Genomic DNA, 15464 nt, shown 5'->3' with positions numbered 1-15464 from the left:
ACATACCCACAACTGCACACATACCCATAACTGCACACATACCCACAACTGCACATGTGATCACATTTGCATGTGTGCCCACAACTGCACGTGTGCCCACGAATGCACATGTGACCCTATCTGCACATGTGACCCTATCTGCACGTGGCAGGCATGCCTGTGCATTACTGCATGTGTGCTGAAGGGCAACACATGGGGCTGAAACAAGCAGAGGAATTCCATTCAGGAGCCTGGCTAGGTTCTGTCCAGGGACCACACAAGTGACAGAGGCCTTTTCCCAGGCACAGCCAGGCCTCTCCCAGTCTGTCTCTCTATTTCCTCCCAAGAGGCCGTATTGTGCCAAAATGAATTCCACCCACAGAAGCCTGGGAACTTGCCAGGTATTAAAACTCCGGTAAATTATCACTGGCTTCCTGAGAACAAATCCTTCCCAGGATCTTAAAGGAGGTGACTGCCACCACCACAGCCCTCCACCTCACCATCGATACCAGTGTTGCTTCTATTTTTGGAGAATTTATTTCCTGTGTTGATTACTACTCAGCTCTCAGGGACATTTATTAGCCGTCATATGTGGTACTTATCTCATTGCAAACTTCTATTGAGATGGATTCCCCTCGGCTGGCAGATCTTCTCACACAAAGATAGCCCTGGGGGTCTTTTTCCAGGAAGCTGCTTGCCTTTTTTTAAACATATTAATTCGGTTTCCTTTGATTCTCACCTCACCCCGTGGCTTTGCCGGCCCTGTTTAAGCTCCGTTTATCCCTATACAAGGTACTGGTCTTTATGGTTGCACATAACAGGAATTCAATGAAGGATTTTTCCAACCTGGGCTCCGCTCGGGTCTGCAAACCCCACCTCTCCTCATCTTCTGAGCCTGGTGAGCTGCCCACTAGAGAAGGCATAACAGAAACCCTCAATGGCCACCCGCCCTCTGCAGCCATCCTCCTCTCCCACCTCCACCTTTCCTAAAGAAAGAAAGGGCAGTAGCCCCATACACGTCAGAGGACTAGTCAGGATGACAGGTAGGGGCAAAGCAGACACAGAAGTGGAGGGGACAAAAGGCAGAAGACAGGAATGGGGAATGAGCCCCTTATTACACACATGCATACACAACACACATATGCACACACGCACACACTCACACATGCACACACACATGCACAAGGCACTCACACATGCACACACACACATGCGTGCACACATGCACGCACACATGCGTGCACACACGTGCACACATGCATGCACACACATACACACACATGCACGCACACACGTGCACACATATACACACCCCAGTAGACACATGCACACATGCGCAAAGACACATGCACACACGCACCCACGCACACATGGACACACGCACACACATGCACACACAGACGCACACTCTTGCACACACGCATGTACACACGTACACACAATCCAGTCTGTCCTCTCACTCTTTAGTTCAGTGCCCAAGGCAAATTTTGACAAAAACAAACAAACATAAAACTCTTAAAATAAAAAATGCCACCACTTTTGTGTTAGTTTCCTTAGGCAACTGAAATAATCTCCACAAACCAGGTGGCTTAAAACCACACCCATTTCTCCTCTGGCAGCTCTGGAGGTTGGAAGGCAGACAGCAAGGCGGCAGCACGGCCAGTGCCTTCCGACTCTGCAGGAGTCTCCCCCAGGCCTCCCTCCCAACTTCCGGAGGTAGCAGCAGTCCTCAGTGTTCCTCAGCCTGTGGCTACTTCACCCCGACCTCCACCTCCGCCTTCACACGGCCTTCTCCCCTGTGTGTGTCTGTGTCCACCTTCCTCTCTTTATAAGAACACCAGCCATGGAACCGGGGCCCATCCAAATCCAGTAGCACCTCCTCTTAATTTGACTACATCTGCAAAGACCTTATATCCAAATAAGGTTACAGTCACAGGTCCTGGGGACCAGGGCTTGGACATGGCTTTTTGGAGCACAAAGTTGAATGCACGACAGTCTTCTGTGAGATTGCAAAGAAGAAAGAGAAGAGACTTAAAAGCCACCTGCTTCGTTTGCTCAAAAAGTCTTCAGGCAGAAGGAAGTAGGAGTATTTTTCATCTGTCCAAAACGCATCAAGGTTCATTACCATTACCAGTACCACACAAGGAGACGAGAGAAGCTCAGCCCCCTATGAGCTGTGTGACCCTGGGCAGGTCACTGAGCCTCTCTGTGTTCACCAGTCTCGTCTTTTAAGAAATAAGGGCAGCTACCATCGTGAGGCCTGAATGAAGAGAGAGCTGTGAAGTGCGTGGCCAGCGGCACCTGTGCGACATCGGCACTGTTTGCATTCGTGATCAGCACTGATATTGATGTGGCTGAAGCAGCAGCCACAGGGACTTGGGTTAGACCAGGACACATCAACCTTTTCTCATTATGGCCCATCTAGGAAATTTCTTACACGTTCTTACCGCTACTATGCTTGTTTCAAGAACCAGTGTTCGCCCTTTGGGCAGTGATGTGCTCCCACCGAGAATGCCTGGGTTCACCCCAAGAAGAAACATGCTGATTTGATGTCTGCTGGGCTCTGAAATCAGTCCAGATGAAGATCGTGGAGCTGCTTTCCATGCTGACCTACAGGGGCAGGATGGACGCTCCTTTGACAGGAATGAATATTTTTTTATATACAGAGAGAGAGAGGCAGAGAGAAGGGCTCTCACTCTGCCACCCTGGACAGAAGCTGGAGCGCAGTGGCGAGATCACCTGCAGCCTCAACCTCCCGGGCTCAAGCGATCATCCAAAGTCAGTTTCCCAAATTGTTGGGACCATATGGATGAGCCACCACGTCCAGCTAATTTTTTAAAAAATTTTCTGTAGAAAATATGTTGCCCAGGCCGTTCTCCAACTCCTGGGCTCAAGTGATCCTCCCGCTTCGTTCTCTGAAAGTGCTGGGATTACAGGTGTGAGCCACCATACCCGGCCTGGAATGAATATTTCAAGGACAGAGTGCAGAGGCAGGGAAACCTCCACTGTTGCAGGGTCAGGGTTGGAGACCAGCAAGGGCAGCTAAGGCCGGGCTCTAGGGCTCCCATCATGACAGGAGGCACGTAAGGTGGAGAAAAACTGGGCGCCTGTCCTACCTTCTAACCAGAGACCCCAGGGCACAAACAACCTATGTCAAGACAAGCCGGGGGTCCTGCCAGGTCAACTAGAGACTTTGGAACGGACCTCAACCCATTTCAGCCCCTCCTGGAGGCACCTCTCCTTGGAGCAAGGCTCCTCTCCATCTGTGCTGCAAGAGCCAGATCACTTTGTGAATCTCCTGCCCCGCTGTGGTGTGGTTGTGAGTGGCCAGCCTGAAACCCCGAACGGAGTCCTGAGTCCTCGAGGACAGAGACTCCGTTTTCCTGTGTGGAGCCGGGCACTGCCCAGTGTGGGCCCCGTGCTCAGGGCTCCATCACTGTAGGCTGAAGAGTGTCTCCAAAATTCATGCCCAGCTGGAACTTCAGAATGTGGCCTTATGTGAGGGATAAAAGACTACACATAGTGTGCAGTGTATACTGCTCAGGTGATGGGTGCACCAAAATCTCACAAATCATCACTAAAGAACTTACTCATGTAACCAAATACCACCTGTTCCCCAATAACCTATGGACATAAAAAAATTTTTGTAAAAATGAAGTTACTGCTATGTGCAATGACATAGATGAATCTCAGAGTCACAATGCTGAGCATGATAAGCCAAATAAAAAAGATTATGGGCTGGGCACAGTGGCTCACGCCTGTAATCCCACTCGGAGGCCGAGGCAGGCAGATCACCTGAGGTCAGGAGTTTGAGACCAGCCTGGCCAACATGGTGAAACCCCGTCTCTACTAAAAATACAAAAACAAAAAATTAGCCGGGTGTGATGGTGTGTCCCTGTAATCCCAGCTACTCAAGAGGCTGAGGCAGGAGAATCACTTGAACCCAGGAGGCGGAGGTTGCAGTGAGCCGAGATCGTGTCACTGCACTCCAGCCTGGTGACAGAGCAAGACTTTGTCTAAAAAAAAATAATAAAATAAAAAAGATAACGTACTCTGTGACTCCATTTATATGATGTTCAAGAACAGGCAAAAGTAATGCTGATAGAAGCCAGGGTAGAAATTAGGTTTAGGGGCTAAGAATGACTTCCGTTGAAGGAACACAGGAAATATTGTGTACTAGAAATATTCTATGTAACCTAATCTCAGTATCTGTCTATATGTAAAACTCCATCAAGTTCTACCTTTAATATTAGTGTACTTGGCCGAGCGCGATGGCTCAAGCCTGTAATCCCAGCACTTTGGGAGGCTGAGACGGGCAGATCACGAGGTCAGGAGATCGAGACCATCCTGGCTAACACGGTGAAACCCCGTCTCTACTAAAAAATACAAAAAACTAGCCGGGTGAGGTGGCGGGTGCCTGTGGTCCCAGCTACTCGGGAGGCTGAGACAGGAGAATGGTGTGAACCCGGAGGCGGAGCTTGCAGTGAGCCCAGATGGCGCCACTGCACTCCAGCCTGGGCGACAGAGCGAGACTCCGTCTCAAAAAAAAAAAAAAAAAAAAAAAAAAGCAAGCAAGCAAGCAAGCAAGCAAGAGGTCTTACTGGGGAATAGGGTCTTTGCAGATGTAATTAGTTCAGGTGAGTTCATATCGGATCAGGCTGGCCCTAAGTCCAATGACTGGGGTCTTTCTAAGAAGGCCACGTGCAGACACCCAGGGGAGAAGGCCATGTGACGAAGGAGGCAGAGAGTGGAGTGATGCATCTGCAGGACAAAGAAGGCCAGGCACTGCCAGCGTCCACCAGGAGCAGCCAGGAAGGGGCAGGAAGGGGTCTCCCCTTGAGCTTTGGAAGGAATACAGCCCTGCCGACACCCTAATTTCAGACTTCTGTCTCCAGAACTGGGAAAGAGTAAATTTCTGTTGGTTTAAGGCATCTGGTTTGTGGTCATTTTTTATGGCAACCCTAGGAAACTACGATAATCACCATCTGCAGAATTGAGGGGAAATGGTTTTTAATCCATCACAAAAGAGAGTCCAGGCCCAGGCCCAGAGGCTCACGCCTGTAGTCCCAGTACTTTGGCAGGGCAAGGCAGGAGGATCACTTGAACCCAGGAGTTCGAGACCAGCCTGAGCAACAGAGTGATACACTATCTCTATAAATAATTTTAAAAATTAGCTGGGCATGGTGGTGTGCGCCTGTGGTCCCAGCTACTCAGATTGAGGCAGGAGGATCGTTTAAGCCCATGAGGTCAAGGCTGCAGCGAGCTGTGATCGCACCGCTGCACACCAGCCTGGGTGACAGAACAAGACTTTGTTAAAATAAAAAAAAAAAGAGAGAGAGAGAGCCTAGGTTCTCCTGGATGCTCCTACTGTCAGGAAGTTCTTTTTGCCAACCATGTCCCTATTGCTGAAGGCCAAGCTTTAATTCACCTGCCGCTCTCATAGGAAAGAAAGAAATCAAGGGATGCCCTTGAGTTTCAAGCCCTGGGTCAGTGACTCTCCACATTATCCAGAGATGTATTGGAAAGAGTGAAACCCCGGAAGTCAGAGGTCCTGGGTTCAAATCCTTGCTGCATTTCACATTTGTGTGGCCTTAGGCAAGTTACCTAACCTCTCTGAACTCAGGCTTTAACTCCTGTGAAATCTGAGTAACAGAGTTATTGTGAGGATTAGCTGTGAGGCCAAATGTAAAGTACTCAGCATACAGGAGATGCTCAATACATGCTTGATATGCTTTTGCTCCCCAGGGACAGCAGCCATCCCATTCCTGAGAGGAAGCATCATACGCCCAAATACAAAGCAAAGCACTTTACTTTCTGGGGGATTCAGCAATTTTCCTACAACAAGCGTGTCTGCGTAAAACCTATCGCCAGCACAGGCTTTAAATAGTGCAGATGGCATCTGTCTGATTTAACAAGTTCAACTTGTTCAAAACAGAATTACTTGGCATCACTATTATTATACTGGACTTAGCATTTGCACAGCCCTTTCTATTTTCAAATCATACACGATGAGGCTTCTCTCCCTGAGAGGTTTTTCTAAAAGTGACAACAAAAGTAGATGTCATAAAGCCTCAAACCACAACAGATCTATGGCCTGGGAAATGCCTGGTTGGAAAAGAAAAAGAGGGGCTGGACTGGGAGGACGGTGGCCAATGGCCTTCAGCCAATGTGGTCTGGGGAACCCAGGGACTTGGTGTTGTCACCGTGTAGGGAACCCAGGGCCTTGGTGTTGTCACCGTGTGGGGAACCCAGGGCCTTGGTGTTGTCACCGTGTGGGGAACCCAGGGCCTTGGTGTTGTCACCGTGTGGGGAACCCAGGGCCTTGGTGTTGTCACCGTGTGGGGAACCCAGGGCCTTGGTGTTGTCACCGTGTGGGGAACCCAGGGCCTTGGTGTTGTCACCATGGGGTAGGCAGCACAAGCACTGACTTCTACACCAGGGCCAGGAGGTACAGGCCAGGGCCCACGTTGATTTTAGGGACCCTCGAAATGTTTGAATTTTTTTAAAAATCGGGGGGGCAAAAAAAACCTTGTAGATCAAAAAAAACATTTTAATATGTGATTTTCATATATTATAAAATACAATTTTTGCACTGGGTTAAACGATGTTCCCCCCTCCTTCAAATTCATATGTTGCAGCCCTATCCCCCAATAGGTAAGAATGTGACTTTACTTGAAAACAGGGTCACTGCAGATGTAATGAGTGATTATATGAGGTCATATTGGAGTGACCAATATGACTGGTGTTTTTATCAAAAGGGGAAATTTGGTCTGAAACTCACATACAGAGAGAACACCATGTGAAGACTCGAATTGTGCTCCCATCAGTCAAGGAACAACCAGAAGCCAGGAGCAGGGCCTGGAACAGATCCTTCCCTAGCACTGCCTGCTGACGCCTTGATCTCAGACTTCCGGCCTCCAGAGCAGTGAGACAATCAATTTTTATTGTTTAATCCAGTGGTCTCCAACATTTTTAGTACCCAGGACCAGTTTCTTAGAAGACAATTTTTCCATAGACCCAGGGAGAGGGGCAGTGGGGGTGGTTTCAGGATGATTCAAGTGCATTACATTGATTGTGCATTTTATTTCTATTATTATGAAATAATTATACAACTCACCACCATGTAGAATCAGTGGGAACCCTGAGCTCATTTTCCTGCAACTAGATGGTCCCATTTGGGGGTGATGGGAGACTATGACAGATAATCAGGCATTAGATTTTCATCAGAAGCAGGCAACCTAGATCCCTCACATGGATGGTTCACAATAGGGTTTTCAAGCCTATGAGAATCTAATCTCACCGCTGATCTGACAGGAGGCGGAGCTCAAGCGGTAATGGGAGTGATGAGGAGCGGCTGTAAATATGGATGAAGCCTCACTTGCTTGCCTGCTGCCCACTTCCTGCTGTGCAGCCAGGTTCCTAACAGGCCATGGAACAGTACCAGTCTATGCCAGGGTGTTAGGGACAGGTGGTTTAATACAATCAGTTTGTGCTTCTTTGTTACAGCAGCCCTAGGAAACCAATGCCATTTAAAATCTTTTTTTTTTTTTTTTTTTGAGACAGAGTCTCACTCTGTCGCCCAGGCTGGAGTGCACTATCACAATATCAGCTGACTGCAATCTCCACCTCCCCGGTTCAAGGAATTCCCTGTCTCAGCCTCCTGAGTAGCTGGGATTATAGGTGCCCACCACTGTGCCCAACTAATTTTTGTATTTTTAGTAGAGATGGGGTTTCACCTTCTTGGCCAGGCTGGTCTTGAACTCCTGACCTCATGATCCACCTGCCTCGGCCTCCCAAAGTGCTGGGATTACAGGCATGAGCCACCGTGCCCAGCCTAAAATCTTTTCTATGGACATCATAAGGCCGCCCAGGGAGGCAAGACTTCTTTTAGACTTTTAGGAGGACACGAGAAAACCGTTCCACTAACGATAATGACAGTTACATAGCCAACAGGTATTGAGCACTCACTTGTCCAGCTCTTTCTATACTCTGATCTTGTCTAATGCCCATGACAACATCCTGGTCCCTCTTAATGCCCCCATCGGACAGATCAGGAAGGAAACCAAGGCACAGCAAGGCTGAGTGACTTGCTTAGGGTCGCACAGTTATTAAATGAGAAAATCAGTCCAACCAGGCAGCCTAGCCCCAAAGCTCACCCCGCCCAGCACAGAAGGCTGCTGAACAGGCAACATGGCTGGAGAGGGACAGCTGGAGACAACATTCCTGGTGGAGAACAGGGAGCCAGGTGGCCCTAATGAATGCCTGGACACAACTGCAGCGCCTACAAGCTTACAAGGGGCCTCCAGGCCTTGGTCTTCAGCAAAGGAAGCAGCCTAGAGCCACAAATGGAACACTGTCTTCAATCAATCGGAAAAGGCTGCCCTGAGACACGCTGGGTTGCCAGAAGAAAATCCATTTTCCACCTCTTACACCCCAGGAAGGTGGTGCCAACAGGGGGGCTCTGAGACAGGCAGGAATGCACCATTTCACCTGGAAGGGGTCCATGCACAGGGTGGGGGCAGGACATCAGGATCAAGGCCAAAACTGAGCAAAAGGCCCTGCAGGAGGCGAGGCTCAGGCTGCTCTGGCAGAAGGAGTTTCCCAGGCAACAACCACCCTAACCCTGTAGAATCCATGACCAGGGTACGAACCTTGAATTCTATCTACCCCGGCAGGGGGGACAGGGGACAATCCACTGGGCCTTACTCCCACCACCAAGTGCACCCAGTCTTTCTCCAGCTGGTGCAGATGCCCCTGAGCCCTTTGGTCCTGCTTATAGTACATTTTCCTTTCTTTTCTTTTATGCCTTCGTTACACGCATTTTAAGAGAGGAAGGCTGTTAACCCAGGTGAGCTTGAACCAGCGGCTTCCGGCAGAGCAGCATGAACGTGAACAGTGAAGACCTGGCCTGTGAGAGTCAGGGAGAGGGGAGGCTGGAGAGCTCAGGAGCGGTGTCCCCAGAGGAGGTCCCATCATCCACGTGCATACACACATATTTACCACGTGCCTGCTCGGTGCTGGGCTCTAGGCACAGAGGAACCAAACAGATGAACCAAAGGAAGGAAGGAAGCAAGGAAGGAAGGAAGGAAGCAAGGAAGGAAGGAAGGAAGCAAGGAAGGAAGGAAGGAAGCAAGGAAGGAAGGAAGGAAGGAAGGAAGGAAGGAAGGAAGGAAGGAAGGAAGGAAGGAAGGAAGGAAGGAAGGAATCCTAACCCACAGCACGGCCAATAAGAGGGGAGGGAAGGTCTCTGGTCCCACCCTGCCTTCAGCAGAAAAGCTGGAGACATTCATCACGATCAGGAAGCCCTCAGGGCCAACAGGACATACTTGCAGCCTGAAGGATCCCACCTCCCTCCCAGCCCGGCAGGGACTGCACTGGGAACCTGGGACTTTTTGACATCCCATCCCCAGTAAACGTGGCTGTCACGTGGTTGGTCCAGCTCTCAGCACCGCGGGGCTGTGCCAACTGCACAGGCCTGGCTCAGACCTAGACGGGATCCTCCTCACCAAGCTGCTGGTGACATTCAAAGTTCAGAAGTGCCCAATAGAGGGTGGCTGTTATTATTATTTACTATTGTCATTAGTTATCATCATTAATTATTAATTATTAATAATTATTACTTCAGCTAGCTCTGCAGCAAAGTCCGTTGGAATCCAGAACATGCCCCTGGGGGTCGAGGGCTGCCCTTGGGTGGCACTGGCTGAAAGAGGCCCCTGACCTGCCAACCACACGCCTCTATCCCAGTGAAGGTACCCATGGTGGCCCGAGACAGCTTCTGAGACCAGAGGGGTTTGCAGACAGCTCTGGGCGGGGATGGGGAGAGGGAACGGTGACTTCCCAGGCTATCAGGTGTGTTCCCTGAGAGCTCTCCCCTCCCTGCCTGCTGGAGCCGCCCCTTGGTGGGCCCAAACCCATCACAGTGACCTCCCGTGGGCTCAGTCACCTCCCATGGGCACTGTGACCTCAAGAGCCTGCCTGGGTCCCAAGGTCCCAGGACGTCTGACAGATACAGCGGCTTTCCCAAGGTCAGACGGCAAACTCCCAGGACTGATACTGCCCTGCACCAGCCTTGCATCTCCTCACTGCATCTGCAAAACAGCTCAATGCACCTGGCATGGGAGACCTGGGCCTCAGTATATTCTCTGCACACCCACTAAGCCGCAGGCATTCCACCAAAACCATCGTTTCTTACTCGGAAAGTGAAAGAATGCCAAGCGAGGCCTCTGGTCACTGTCCACCCTTCTTCCCAAGGCCGACCCCGTGCAGCCAGCCTCCAGGCACTGCCCCAGGGGACCAAAGAGGCAGCCAACACTGCAGGCCACATGCCAGACCCAGATGCTCTGTTCCCTCCACCACCTGAGGCCTAGGGCAACAGGCTGGGGCCAGCGGGGAACTCTGGCTCCGCAGGTGGCCAGTGGCAGGTCACTATTTCCTCGCAGGCCCCAATCCTCAACTCCCTTCAGGCTGGTCCCCCAAAGAGGCCCCTGAGACTCAGCCCCTTCCTCCCGGCCCCACAAGGTTACCACTGATTCTGGTCCAGTCTGCTTACCCTGAGAACGAGCTCTCCAGGCCACCTCCGGAAGGAGGTTTAATTCTGACTTCCTCTCCTAATTTATGAGAGTTGCATTCAATTAACGGGGGTATTGATCTCCCCGCTGCTGACTAGGGTGCTTGCTGGGGCTGTTATTTTACTATGAAACTGATCACTTTCCTTTTTAAAACACAGAGACTCACGTACACAGGTGCCTACAGACACGCATACCGGGAGACCTGAGTGCACACGGCTGGAAACATGAGCGCCGGAGCCAGGGAGACGGATCCTCTCTGTCGCCGTGTCTCTGTGTCCGCCTCTGTCTCTTTCACACACACCACACGGGACATGGAGCCCCCACCCCAGCATCCAGCCTGGCTTGCATTTGCACTGCTTTCTTCTGCTTCAGCTCTTCCTTGGCCCCATCCAGAGCCCCCCCCGAGGCTGGGGAGGCCCCTCCCCAAGTGAGAGCAGAGAGGACTCCGCTGTCCTAAACAAAAAATGAATACATAAATACACCCATGCACACATGCACTCCCCCTGTTAAAAGGACAGAGCTGGGGTTGGGCTGCGTGCGGTGTCATTACCACCTGCCTGGGGAAGCAAAGCCTGAGATCACTGTGTTCCAGGGACAGTGGCAGAACCAGCAGGAGGAGCCACAGGGACATGGGGCCAGGCACAGTGCGGCCACTGGAAGGACCTGGGCTCTTACCTGAGTGAGCTGGGGGCCATGAGGGAGCTGGGAGTAGAGGAGGGACCTGGTCTTATTGATGACTTAGAAAGACCCCACTGGGCCAGACATGGTGGCTCACACCTGTAATCCCAGCACTTTGGGGGGCCAAGGCAGGCAGATCACATGAGATCAGGAGTTTGAGACCAGCCTGGGCAATATGGCGAAATCCCATCTCTACTACAAATACAAAAAAATTAGCCAAGCGTGGTGGTGCACACCTGTAATCCCAGCTACTTGGGAGGCTGAGGCAGAAGAATTGCTTGAACCCTGGAGGCAGAGGGTACAGTGAGTCTAGATCGTGCCACTGCACCCCAGCCTGGGCAACAGAGCAAGATTCTGTTAAAAAAAAGAAAAAAAGAAAAGAAAAAAGAAAGAAAGGAACTAAGGGAGGGAGAGAGGGAAAGAAGGATCCCGGTGGCTGCTGAGTTGGGAATAGCTGGTTGGGGTCAGTTGGTGGGGTGAGAAGAGGTAGGCTTCTACGGTGTATTCTGAAGGTGGGAGAATTTGCTGAGGGACAGGGTGAGTGTATGGGAGAGAAGAGTCAGGAGTGACTGTAAGGTCAGCATCCAAGCCATGGCAATAATGGTGCTGATACAGCCTGAGATGGGGGCTGGGGGAGAAGGGGGTCTTGGGTGTAACCAGGAGACCCCAAGTCTGAGCATTCCCAGGACACCCAGGTGGGTCGGCAGGTGCCTATTCTGAGAGCAGCGGCATCAGCCCCAGCTTAAGATACAAACTGAGGAGTCTAGAGGACAAAGGTGGGTTTTTTTGTTTGTTTGTTTGTTTTGTTTTGCGAGACAGACTCTCACTCTGTCACCCAGGCTGGAGTGCAATGGTGCGATCTTGGCTCACTGCAGCCTCTGCCTCTCGGCTTCAAGCGATTCTCCTGCCTCAGCCTCCTGAGTAGCTGGGATTACAGGCATCTGCCACCACGCCTGGCTAATTTTGTATTTTTAGTAGAGACAGGGTTTCTCCATGTTGTTCAGGCTGGTCTTGAACTTCCGACCTCAGGTGATCCGCCCACCTCGGCCTCCCAAAGTGCTGGGATTACAGGCATGAGCCACCACACCTGGCCTGAAGGTGGTTTTTAGAGCCATCAAAGTTCAGGGTTCAAGCCCACCACTGCCCCTCACTCACCAGGTCCTCCAGCCACAGTGCTCCCAGGTAGCCCCTCCTCCCTGGTCTGCCTCCCTCGGGCTCAGCCACGTCTGGGTCTGCAGGGTCATCTGCTCCTTCCCTCTGTCCAGAGCACTGGCTGTCTCCCCAGTCAAAATGTCCCTCCTTCAAGACTATCCCAAACTCCCCCTGTGCTATGGGGACTTGGTGATTCTAAGCCTCCCACAGCGTGGCTGGGTCACCCCCTTCTCTAGACCCTAACAGTACAAGGAAAGGAAAGGAGACAAGCTATTCTTCTGAGTGCCGAGCACAGGGCCCAGGCCTCCCATCAGCATCATCTCTAACACACTTGAAGAACCTGAGGCTCGCAGAGCCCAAGGCCACCCAGGTCTGCGCCACTCCCAGCGGCCACTGGCCAGGCTGGGCACCGGGCATGCAGTGGAATTCCATCTCTTTTGTGCCCTCCACTTGCTCTCAAATCTCCAGCCCAGACTCTGCACACACTAGTCATTCAACAAATACAGACTGATCTCCTCAATCCAGACAGCCTCAAATTTCGGTGGTTTTATGGCCTTATGGAAAATTCAAAGATCATTACTATTTGGCTTTAGGACACATAATACGATGCCATTTGCAGCAAATCTGCCTCCCTAATTATGTTTTCCTAGGCTAAAATCACAAATTTACTTTCCCTGAGGACACACCAGCCACGAGTGGAAGGCGGCAGCCCAGAAGCTTCCAAAAGGGCTGAGGAAGAACAGTGGAGGTGTTTTTTTAAGCCACAGGAAATTTCTAAGTGGGGAATCCAAGTGCAGGCACCTGAGAGTTTTCTGGAAGCGCAGCAGCAGGCACTCCTGCAGGATTCTTGCCGGTCTAGCTGCAGGTTGGTTAACCTGGAGTCAGGTTTGCGGGGGGAGGGAGCAAGAGTGTTGTGCACAGGGGCGTGTGAGCAGGTGGCTTTCACAGGCCCTCGACACACCCACCATTTCTCTCCCTGAAACCAGCAACCGCAGTGTCCCTGAAATTGATGGCTCTGCCTGTGGGTGTGATGGGGTCTGCCCACATGGACGGTTGCAATTTCCCAGGAGGGAGCTGGGAGGTGGCACGTGTTCCCCCTTCCCCAACAAGTTCCCGCCTTCCCCAGGAGGAGACAAAGGGCAGGGCAGGGGAGGGAGGCACAGGCCAGGACCGGAAAAAATCAGAGAACCACCGGATGTGTCAGCAGTACCACCTCCAGCCAAAGAAGGCAGATCTGGAGTCAGGTCCACTGGACCCTCAGCTCTGCTGCCCGCAGCGATATCCTCAACAGAGATCAACAAGGGCTGCTCCTGACCTGGCGAACAGGCCTGCGGACAAAGGCTGCGTCAGAGGCACAGCTGGGGGCAGACAGGAAAGCAGAAAGAATGAAAGAGGGGCAAAGGACTGGATCCGAGGGAGAAAGATGGAGCTGGATCCGAGGGCACACAGACAGTGTCAGAGAAGAGGGATCTGTGCACACAGAGAGGAATAGAATATGGCCTCATGCCTCAGGGGAATTTCCAAGGAAGCTGAGATCCCCTTGCCAGCACTCCTCATCTCTACCACAGCCTCGCTGCTTCCCCTCCTGCCACCCTGTTAATCCAGTTTTCACTCAGCAGTCAGAATGATCTTTTTAAAAAATACATCCAGTAGGCCAGACGCAGTGGCTCACACCTATAATCCCAGAACTTTGGGAGGCCGAGAGGGTGGATCACCTGAGTTCAGGAGTTCAAGACCAACCTAGGCAATAGGGCAAAACCCCATCTCTACTAAAAATACAACAATTAGGCCGGGCGCAGTGGCTCACACTTGTAATCTCAGCACTTCCGGAAGCCGAGGCAGGTGGATCACGAGGTCAGGAGATCAAGACCATCTTGGCCAACATGGTGATACCCGTCTCTACTAAAGATACAAAAATCAGCTGGGCATGGTGTCACGTGCCTGTAATTCCAGCTACTCAGGAGGCTGAGGCAGGAGAATCGCTTGAACCCGGGAGGCAGAGTTTGCAGTGAGCCAAGATCGTGCCACTGCACTCCAGCCTGGGTAACAGAGTGAGACTCCATCTCAAAAAACAAAAAACAAAAATTAGCTGGGTGTGGTGGCACACACACCTGTAATCCCAGCTATTTGGGAGACTGAGGCAGAAGAATTGCTTGAACTCAGGAGGCGGAGGTTGCAGTGACTCGAGACCGTGCCACTGCTGGTCTCCAGCCTGGGCAACAGAGCAAGACTCCATCTCAAAAAATAAATAAATAAATAAATAAAACCTCTTAGAAAGGGACAAAAACCAAACCACACATAACCACATATTTAATGAATCATCAAGAGCACAGTGCTTAGAAATGTGGGCTGTGGAGCCAGTCGGCCTGAACCCAAAGCCAGGTCCAGCCTCTTACAGCTGTGCAACTTTGGGTGAGTTACTGAACTTCTCTGTGCCTCAGTTTCTTCCTCTGGGAGAAAAAGTTTCCTCCTCTGTGAGAGTAAAGATTTAATTAAATCTTTAAAGATTAAACTATAAGATGGTTTGTGAGATAGGTAAGATCACGGCACATATGCAGTAAGAACCATGCCAGGTGCTTAGTGCACTTTGAGTAAATGTCAGCTAATATGAGGGTAATGATGCTCACACCAGGTTGGCCTACCAGGCATCCAGGACATTCACTCAATCGGCAAGGCCAGTTAGAGGTTAGCCCTACGGCCAGCAGCCCAGCACCAGCAGGCTACATGGCACAGGATCCCACACCAGTCCACACAGGCGCACTGTGTTTCAGGCCTGACTCAGGCAGGCGTCCCTCCAACCCTCCTGTGGGCACAGTGACCTCCTGTGGGTCAGCATTTCCTTCCGTTTCACCCAACTCCGTACTTTAGAAATGCCTAGAGCTTTGGCTTTTCCATCACACACGCTGGCTGAGAAACAGCTTTTCTGCAAATTGTCTAAAAGTGTGTTTCAAGTTTAATTTTTAGCAGCTAGAATACATTTAGCAAATCCATTTCATAAAGAACCCCAATATATAAAAGAGGGAAAGTGGAGCTTGTCTCCCTGGAATAGGGTGAGGTCAAAGTCCCTCCTTCCACATCCACTTCTAG

At 51.2% G+C, this 15464-nt stretch overlaps 1 protein-coding gene across 7 annotated transcripts in view; it reads right to left on the bottom strand.

Moving 5' to 3' along the window:
- MGAT5B (alpha-1,6-mannosylglycoprotein 6-beta-N-acetylglucosaminyltransferase B) overlaps nucleotides 1-15464 on the bottom strand; it is a 77548-nt gene that overhangs the window by 46646 nt on the left and 15438 nt on the right. The gene's annotated exons all lie outside the window — the stretch shown is intronic.

This window comes from Macaca fascicularis, chromosome 16 (genome assembly GCF_037993035.2).
Source record: "Macaca fascicularis isolate 582-1 chromosome 16, T2T-MFA8v1.1".
NCBI classification, from domain to species: Eukaryota; Metazoa; Chordata; class Mammalia; order Primates; family Cercopithecidae; genus Macaca; species Macaca fascicularis.
This window is presented reverse-complemented; position numbering and strand designations above follow the sequence as displayed.